Raw genomic sequence first — 10,010 nt, 5'->3', positions numbered from 1 at the left:
CGTAGCAGATGGACAACTTTTTAAAAACATTCCAGACATGTTTTTTTCCTGGCGTGATTGGTGCTGAGTCAGTAACATACAATCTCACCTTTGTGTGTGTAATCATTTTATAGCCACATTTTTTTTTTCAAGACAGCTTTGTGCAAACCATGAACTAAAAGTAAAAAACATATATTCATCTTTCATTCATCTTTAAATTAATGCATGCCTTTTTAAAGGTAAGATCTTATCAGAAACAGGATTAATGTTTCAGTATGCATATAAAATAATCTTTAATGCTTTAAGAAACAAAAATGAGTGACTCAATCTTTTACACCAGTAATAATAGTGATGTGGTGGCCCCACAGTGAGAAGGCCCTGGTTTTAACCCCCTACAGGGGCTTTTCTTCCATGTTCTCTCCGTGCATGTGTGGGTTCTCCAGCTTCCTGCCACTGTCCAAAAACATGGTTCTTAGGTTAATTGGTGAGTCCAAATGGTCCCCTAGGAGTGTGTGTGTGTGTGTGTGTGTGTGTAGGTGTGTGTGTGGCCCTGCTACAGACTGGGGAACTGTCCAGGGTATACCCGCCTTTGCATTGAAGTAGCTGGGATAGGCTCCAGCAATCCCCATGAACCCGCAGGGGAAAAAGTGAGAATACAAGATGGATGGATGGAATAATAATGCCAAACAACCATACTGTTTTGGGGTGTTAAGATCAAAATTTAAAGACTAGGTCTCTACAGTATCTTTACAGTGATCGTATGAGCAGATTTGCTGTTTGTAAGCAATAAAATACTAAAAACATAAACAGGTTGGGAGAATTTTGTGCAATTTTTTTACTCACTTAGGAAAAATGCAAAGAATAGACAGCAAAGTTTTGCTTTACTTTTAAACTTTTGACACCACAAGGCAAAAAATACCTAAAAACTGTGGAGGAACTGCTCAACACCTTGTCATGGTTGCTGAGAAATCTGGGGTATTGAAGTTGAAAGGTGGTAAAATCGGTCAGTCGGTCTGCCACAACTGCAAATTTTAGTATGACTGAAGCTGAACAACCAGCCCTTAGAGTTTAGTGAAGTCAAGGAAAAGCCAAAAAAGAATCCCATAGGGAAAAAATAAATAATCTACTGTAAAATCGTAATTCTTTGAGCACAGTCATAACTTACAGACACAAATTAGTGTTCCTGTTTAGCCTGACGGCTGCAGTTGTCATAGAAAGCAGTGGGTGATAAGTCATGGAAGCAGATCATGCAAACTACAAGTTCAAACAGGGGACTTTGTTGTTATTTGCTCATTTAACCAGCTCAATCAATTATTTATTAGCCACATTTTAAACGATAGGCAGAACTTATCATTTGTTTTTTCAGAGTAAATAGAAAATAAATGTTTAATGTTAAATACACAAGAAGCATACGCAGGCAGTCAATCATCTGAGTATGAAAGCAAGGAATTCCTTCAAAACCTGAAGAAATCATTTATTGCAAAGTTTTGCCAAGGAAATGAAACCAAAACGGACTCAGACTCAAGACGACAAGGTTTAGAGCAAAACCACAAGCATTTGTCAGGCTGCAGAAATGGGTTGTTTTGCTGTTGAGCATCTGCATTTCAGTGGGACTGAGGGGGGGGGGGGTTGTCTTGCAGGTCTGATGAAAACATACCCCTGCGTTAATTAGTACTGGCAGACTAATGTTCCCTCTGGCGGTGCGCAGGCAGACATCCTGGCCTGCCCTTAGTGACGCCTGGTCAAAAATAGGGCACCAAACAGCACAGTAATGATCACAATGGCCACATCATCTTTGCCTTCAACGTGCTCTCCCCTCAGAGCTTTTCTGAACAAAGAGCAGCAGGCATGCAGGGAGGGAGGCAGATGTCACTTTGTGTCTGGGGAACATTAAGACCAACAAATGTTCTGTGAATCCTTCGGAGAGGCTTTTAGTGTTTGTGTGGGCTAAAGCGCTGCTTTTCGAATAGTCACTTATTGAAAAATGGGCTCCCTTCCTCTATAAGCCAATTGCAATTCTTTCCTGTGTTTTAGTGACGGGGGGGTTTACGGGTTGTGCACGTGTGATTTTAACATGTGTTAATTTAAATAAATCGATGGAATTGCTCTCAAAGAACCCCGGGGGAAGACGAGCATCCACAAATAGCGGCTGAGCATTTTTTTTTAGTTTTTTTTTTTTAGATGGTGCCCCTTGAACATGTGACCTAAACTGTTAACACATGTGGCCTTGCTTTTCCATCACTGTTGCTGATCTGGTCTCATCTTTTGTGAAGCAGGATTAAAAAAGCTGTGGTCTAACAAAACACCAGCTAAAGCAAAGATAACAGTCAGTGGACACCTAAAACACAGCAATCCTGTTGTGGGTTTGTGAGAAAATATGAGATTCCCCTGAAGCCGGAAATAATTCATTTGTGTCTCTTGAATGGCTCAGAAAAAGTTTGCCTTGTTTTCCATCTGAAGTTTCTCAGAGGACTTGTTGCTCTTTGTGCTTTTCCACTAAACCAGCCTTTGTGGCATTCTTGTGTCTCCACGAAACACGAAAGAGGGAGGAAGGGAGAAGGAGAGGAAACAGATTCTCAAGACCTGGACGAGCCGTGGGAAAAGAGGGGTCTTGTAGAGGAAAAGCAGAAATGTCTCAGGACATTCCTTTGTGATTACACAGGGCCGGATAAATCCAGACATTCTTTCACTCATTCTGTGTCATTAAAGTCTGAGTCAAAGTAATGAGACTGATCATCAGTATCTGCATGTTCCTATACAGATGTTTTCACAAATGGTTAAGGTCTTTGAGCCATTTAGGTTCTAAAAAGCATGACCCCAAAGGAAAGGTCAGATTTTTTTTCTTTTTCTTTGCATTCTGGTAAATGTTGCATCCTGTACACCGGGTCTAAAAGAGCAACAGCTCGCTGAGGCAGGTGAGCCGTATCTTTGACATAAAAGGGGTTCAAGCGAGAGGCGGGCATTGTGCGCAAATCTCAGGTTACATGCCTGAGATCTCAGCTAAAAGAGTGAGCTGCCCCCAGTGGAAAAAAAGGCATGTTCCTCCTTGTCACAGCTACCATGAATGAGAAACAGCTCAGAGGAATGCTCCATTATCATCCTATCAGCAGTGCTGGGGGAGGAGAGCTCGTGGTCTTCCTTCACTTAGCAGAATCATGTGTTTGCAGCAGAAGGGGTGGGGTGGGGGGGTTGAGTGGCATTGGCCTACAGACCCGCAATTGGGTTGAGCAGCCTCCTCTCCAACTCACCAGACCTTGCACTTCCTCATTTGTCTCGGTCATGCGTCCCTTTTTGTCAGCAATTAATCTGCGGCTCCACCTTCCTATATTTATCCCTTTTGCTCTGGTTTCTCCTTCACCTTCTGTTCTGCAGGCCTTGGCTGGATTTACACTTGTGCGCCATCACTGTTGTACACCAGTGACTAATAATGGATCGCCGGGCACTTTAACGGCTGCATTTTACAAAGCATGATGAGTATGTTTTTGACCTTCACATTATTATGCATCTGCTGTGCAGCAATGTGCCCCCTCTCTGCTTCAAACTGACCTTCTGACACCCCCCCAACACACTTAACACGAATTCACTGTAAGTGATTTTAAACGCATCTAATTTGATGCACAAAAACACAAGTAAATAAATAAAAGTGCGTGTGCATGTTTAGATTTGTGTCTAATTTATGGATTCGGCCACACTGGGTGCTGGAAAAGTGTAAATCTTTGCTCCTAATCCGGGATTTACGATGATGATGCCGTCCACCATGCTTTTCAGAGCAATTATTTAAATCAATCTAATTAAACCAGTTGAAATCAGTCTTAATTGCTGCCATGACTAAACAAACACAAGTTATTGAAGGGAAAAAACAATGCAGTTTCTGTGACAGGGAGAAAAAAAAAGTGTGAACCTTAGCGCCCCTTAGTGGTGAATTTTGATTTTTCATGTGAAACATGACGTCAGGCTTCAGACGGTCCATGCATTTTTCTCCCTCCTTGTGTCTCCTAAACCCAATGAAAAAAGATATTAACAATTTAAACTAAAATTTTGGTGAAGTTAGTAAAGAAAAAAAATTACAAAGACAAAAAATCTTTATCAGACTAATCTTAATTAATTCTTTCAGATTTCTAAATGTAAAAGTGTTTTCAGTTAAGGCTTTAAAAGGTTTCACTCATGTTCTAAATTTCTTTAAATCGAAGTAGGCGTCAAGTATTTCTTTTATTTCTCCGTCTTTTCATGAGTTAAAAAACGGAGATTATTCCTGGATTTTCAAAAAAAATGTGTTTTCCATATTTCAATCATAACCTATTGTTTTGGATTTTACAAAAAAATGTCTTTTTGGAAGTAACTTTTGTTTAAATAGTTCAGACACTTTATTTTAACGTAATATCTGCATGATAATCAGTTTCCTTTGTTGTCTGATGTATTTTTCTCTTTAAGAATCACTCAAATGTGTGTTATTAACAATATTACAGCAAACTTGGTTCGTAAATGTGGGATTTACCATTCCTCCTCAACTCCTTGCTTCATGAAATGCTCTATTTGAAATAATGATGAAATGCCTGTACAGTTAAAGATCATTATATTGGTTTGAAAATCATTCTTCCAGAACATTTGACCTTTTTATCTATTTGGTTAATCTAAAAACACATAAACCATTTTTGATGACTGTTTCCCTGAAACAATACAAAGACATGAAACTATCCAAGCTGCAGCCTACTTCTAGACCTAATACATGTTTTTTTTTCTAATAAAACATTTAATTTGCAAATTCTCCAGAAAATGTCCCTTGGGCTTAATGCAGACTATTTTAATGAGTCATTCAGCGAACCTCTGATATTTTCCAAAATGCAAGAAAACACATTAGTAAAACTGTCACCCCTTTGACCGCATTCATTCAAAATGACATCTTTAGTTTAAAAGACACTCTTATTGAAAATTCATCAAAAGCTCCTTCTCCATTGAGCTATTTCATGATCTTGCATGCGAGACTAATCGATAAACAAAGGCACTCCAAAACAGACACTGCCTTTTTACCTTGTGTTAAATGGAAATGAGCATGTTGCTTTAATCTCTCAAGGTAATCAGATAGAATGGAAAGAATTCCATGCTTCCAATCTCCTTGAGAGTGTTCTTTCAGCAGATCTGGGTTTTGCTCTCATTCTGTTCTAACATCTCTTAAACTGAAGCTCGTTTGTCAGTTGCACTTCATGTGTCAATAATTAGAAACTTGTCTGTGTCTATGTATGTCTGTTTATGCTTCCTTCTTTTATTTTTTTAGACAAATAAAGAGAAATTGACACAGGGAAGTGTGGAGAATAAATCATGATTATAGAGTTAAAGTCTCCAGTAACTGGATGTAGGTCTTTGTGATGTCCTCTAATGTGATAAAAGTCTCTTTATGGGTTTGTGTGTCCATTTATGGGTGTTTGTTTGGGTATTATCAAACATTTTAAACACAACACAACACAATCTTTACTGTGTCCCTAAAAATACACAAAATAATATTTGAATAAAGGATGACTGCATCCTCTGCTGCTTACTTTGCTCCTCTAGTTTTGTGTGTGAGTGCAGACACACAACCTGACAGTTATCCTACAGTCATGTGTCATATTTTACTAGTAAAAAAGCTCAAGTTAATAGTACACGTTTTGGTTAATGTAAATATAAATCAAGATCGCATAGAAACCTAATTATCAAACTGAAACCCTCCTCAGTGAACCTGATGAACTGGCTCCATTCACGGATCCAGTCAAATCCAGTTTATCTAACTCAGCTGAGATGTGTAATATAATTTTTATTACAAACAAGGTATCAATGTTGAGTAAATGTATTTATTTGGATCAAACAGAAGTCTTTTCTGGAAGAAAAAAAAAACAATTGATTTTAAACACCCTTTTGCAATAGTTTGCTTTAGATTGTTGTGAGTTTTTGAACTATAAATTTATTTCCAGCCACAAAAGAAAAATTCATGTATGCTTTTTGGTACAAGTAAATTCTAAATTAAGTTAATTTTTGAGCCATAGTGGTTTGATGCATATTTGCATCAATGGGTGTCAATGGGTTTAACATTCTGAATATTACTTATAAATTTTCCTCATTTATATTCAGATTCCTACCAATTTCAGACCCCAGGCACTTTGAAATACAAATAAAAAAACCTACTATTTTTCCGATTAGGTTATTTTTGTCATAATTTATTGGAAGAAAGACTCAAAAACAACAATAGACCTAAAATTATTGGCTTAAGTGTGAATGCACATTTTTCATCATAACTCAGAACACCATGACTGCTCATCAGCTTTTTTCCTGTGGTTTAATAAATATCCTCTCTAATCACATCACAAATGTGTTTTTTGCACCGGGGTCTTCAGGGACTGTCTTTCATTTGCAGCAGGATTCACTGGCTGAGGCTTTTATTGGCACATTCATGATCTCTGTGACAGGACTCTGTACTGCCAATGTGACTGCAGCTTGAACTGGCTGGCACCCTTTGTCTTACAACACTGACATTCATCAATCCTGCAGGAGATATTGCATACACAGCAGATATTGCATGTACATTCTGTCACCATAACTGTTAAAACACAGATCTATTTACATTTTCATAAACTACAATGCTGTTTTTCATCTTCTAACAATTGTAAATGTGTAAATATTGTCATTTGATTCTAACATGTCCTTTTTTTCTAAGCTGTCTATAAGTATTCAATCTGAACCTGAACCTGAAGTCTTTTTGTTTGAAAAACAAAAAGACTTCTCATACTCATAATGAGACTGATTTTTTTTAATCAAACCTCCACTGAATCTCCACTGAATCTCTATTTTTTACTGGGGAACATTTCTGCTATATGTGATCTATAATTATGTTATAATTGACATAATCTGGATATATTTTAGATAACTGATCTGCATTTGCCATGTTGATTTCTAAAATAGTTGTTTTTTGACATAATATTTTAAGAAATTCATCTTTGTCACGAGGATCTCTTCAATCCCACTGACACGCCTTCTTTTGAAGACGCAGAGAATGAGGACTTTGGGGTGAGGCTGTCTATTACCCAAGCTGAAGTCACTGAAGTAGTCAACAAGCTCCTCTGTGGCATGGCTCCGGGAGTGGATGCCCTGAGTACCTCAAGTCCCTGGATGCTGTGGGAGTGTCTTGGCTGACACGTCTCTGCAGCATCGCGTGGCAGTCGGGAACTGTACCACTGGACTGGCAGACCCCTCTTTAAGAAGGGGGACCGGAGTGTGTGTTCCAACTACAGGGGTATTACACTCCTCAGCCTCCCTGGGAAAGTCTATGCCAGGGTGCTGGAGAGGAGAGTTCGTCCGATAGTCGAACCTTAGATTCAGGAACAACAGTGCGGTTTCCGTCCTGGTCGTGGACCAGTGGACCAGCTCTACACCCTCTTTAGGGTGCTGGAGGGATTGTGGGAGTTCGCTCATCCAGTCCATATATGTTTTGTGGATTTGGAGAAGGCGTTTGACCGCGTCCCCCGTGGTCTCCTGTTGAGGGTGCTCTGGAAGTATGGGGTCCGGGGAGCCTTATTGAGGGATGTCCGGTCTTTGTATGACCGGAGTAAGAGTTTGGTTCGCATGGCCGGCAGTAAGTCAGACTTGTTCCCGGTGCGCGTTGGACTCCGGCAGGGCTGCCCTTTATCACCGGTTCTGTTCATAGTTTTTATGAAGAGAATTTCTAGGCGCAGGCAGGGGTCGGAGTGGGTCTGGTTTGGAGGCCACAGGATTTCCTCTCTGCTCTTTGCAGATGATGTTGGATTCATCGGGTCAGGACCTCCAGCGTGCATTGGGGTGGTTTGCGGCCAAGTGTGAAGTGGCTGGGATGAGGGTCAGCACTGCTAAATCTGAGGCCATGGTTCTCAACCGGAGAAAGGTAGTTTGCCATCTCTCTGTGGGTGGAGTGTCCCTGCCCCAGGTGGAGGAGTTTAAATAACTGGGGGTCTTGTTCACGAGTGAGGGAAGACCGGAGCGTGAGATTGACAGGTGGATCGGAGCAGCATCCATAGTTATGCGGTTGCTGTATCGGTCCATTGTGGTGAAGAGAGAGCTGAGCCAAAAAGCAAAGTTCTCAATTTACCGGTTGATCTTCGTTCCATCACTCACCTATGGTCATGAGCTATGGGTCATGACTGAAAGAACAAGGTCCCGAATGCAAGCGGCTGAAATGAGCTTCCTCCGTAGGGTGGCTGGGCACTCCCTTATAGATAGGGTGAGAAGCTCGGTCACCCGCGGGGAGCTCGGAGTAGAACCGCTTCTCCTCCACATCGAAAGGATCCAGTTGAGGTGGCTTGGGCATCTAGTCCGGGTGCCTCTTGGACGCCTCCCTGGAGGGGTGTTCCGGGCATGTCCCACTGGGCGGAGGCCCCAGGGAAGACCCAGGACACGTTGAAGAGACTATGTCTATCGGCTGGCCTGAGAGCGCCTCGGGGTCCCCCCAGAAGAGCTGGAGGAAGTTGCCAGAGCGAGGGAAGTCTGGGTATCTCTGCTTAGACTGCTGCCCCCGCGACCCGGTCCCGGATAAGCGGAGGAAGATGGATGGATGGATGGATGGATGGATGGATGGATGGATGGATGGATGGATGGATGGATGGATGGATGGATGGATGGATGGATGGATGGATGGATGGATGGATCTTTGTAATGTGCTTTATTGATACCTAAGGATTCCTATTTCAATCTGATAAAATCTAGGAACCGGATAATGATAAATCATGTAATAAAATGGTTACGGTAGAGCAGGGGTGGGATTAAGTTCGCTTCCTTCCACTCCCTTTCAAGGAATAATTAATTGCTATACTGAATACTTAGATGATCAGAGGCACCCTTCAGTTAGTATAAAAAAATTAATCTAATAGATCCAAGAATGTCATTGTATTCTGCTTGTCTTTATGCCAAGCTACTTTGGCAAACCTCTTCTCAAATCTTTGGGCACAAGTTCAAGTTGTTGTTGTTCACCTTTCGGCACATCTAAAAGGCGACCACACATCAGCGGTCGCAGCATGGAATTAGCTTTCACTAATTCACACAGGTGGTTTGGGAGATTTTTTTATGCCTTCCTGATACAACGCTGTATTTTTCTGGGCTGGGGATGGGCACACGGAGACCCAGTCTTGAGCCCCCGGCACAAGTTCAATGTTTCAATATTTAAAAGTGACATTAAATTGTTAAAAGATGTTAATATGGTTCTTTAAATAAATCTTCAAACATAATTAAAGAAATGTACTTTTCTGTATATTTGAAACAAAAAAAGGTAACAAGCTGGTTTATAAGTTGATTCACACAAATTTCCCTTGGATGAAATATTATTGAAAGAAAAATAAAATAATATAGTAATGTTTACGCCTGAATAAAGTTTATGAAAACTCTTGAACTGACTTGAATACACAAGCAGCCAAAACATAAAAAATGAGCAACAAATTGAGTTAATCTCAAAATTTACAAAATACTACAGGAAATAAACTATGATAGATGACACATAAATGTAATCATTTCAAATATATCCATTGAAATTTTGATTCAAGTTATAAAAACGTGAGGACAACAGAGACAGATCTATGCATTAAAAACGTGACATTTACTTAACAGACTGTGAGCATCAGGATGGGATAGTTAGAGCAGTGTTTTTCAACCTTTTCTGAGCCACGGCACACTTTAACCTTAAAAAAAATCCCGCGGCACACCAGCATCCAAAAAAAAAAAAAAAAAGGAGAAACTCATGGTCTGTATTGATCTACAGTCCCTCCACAATCTCACATGCATTTTTGAGATAATTGTGTCAGAAAAAGCTGGAAACTGCAGCTGTTTTTTTTTCTAAAAAATGCAATAAAAGTTAAGTTAGAAGATTTAAAAACAGATTGATGTGTGTTCGTTGTTTCAAGACGTTTAACAACAGATCTCCTTGTGCGCTGTCAATCTCATGACCCAATGCATCATGGGAGATGTAGTGCAAAAAACGGCTGGAGATCGGTTTTCAGAGCTTCAGTGTTTTGTTCACTTGTTCCACGGTCTAATACCGGATT

The sequence above is a fragment of the Oryzias latipes genome, chromosome 3 (assembly GCF_053564925.1).
Source record: "Oryzias latipes strain Hd-rR chromosome 3, Olatipes_Hd-rR_3.1".
Taxonomy (NCBI): Eukaryota; Metazoa; Chordata; class Actinopteri; order Beloniformes; family Adrianichthyidae; genus Oryzias; species Oryzias latipes.
The sequence above is the reverse complement of the archived record's forward strand: the minus strand, read 5'-3'. Positions refer to the sequence as shown.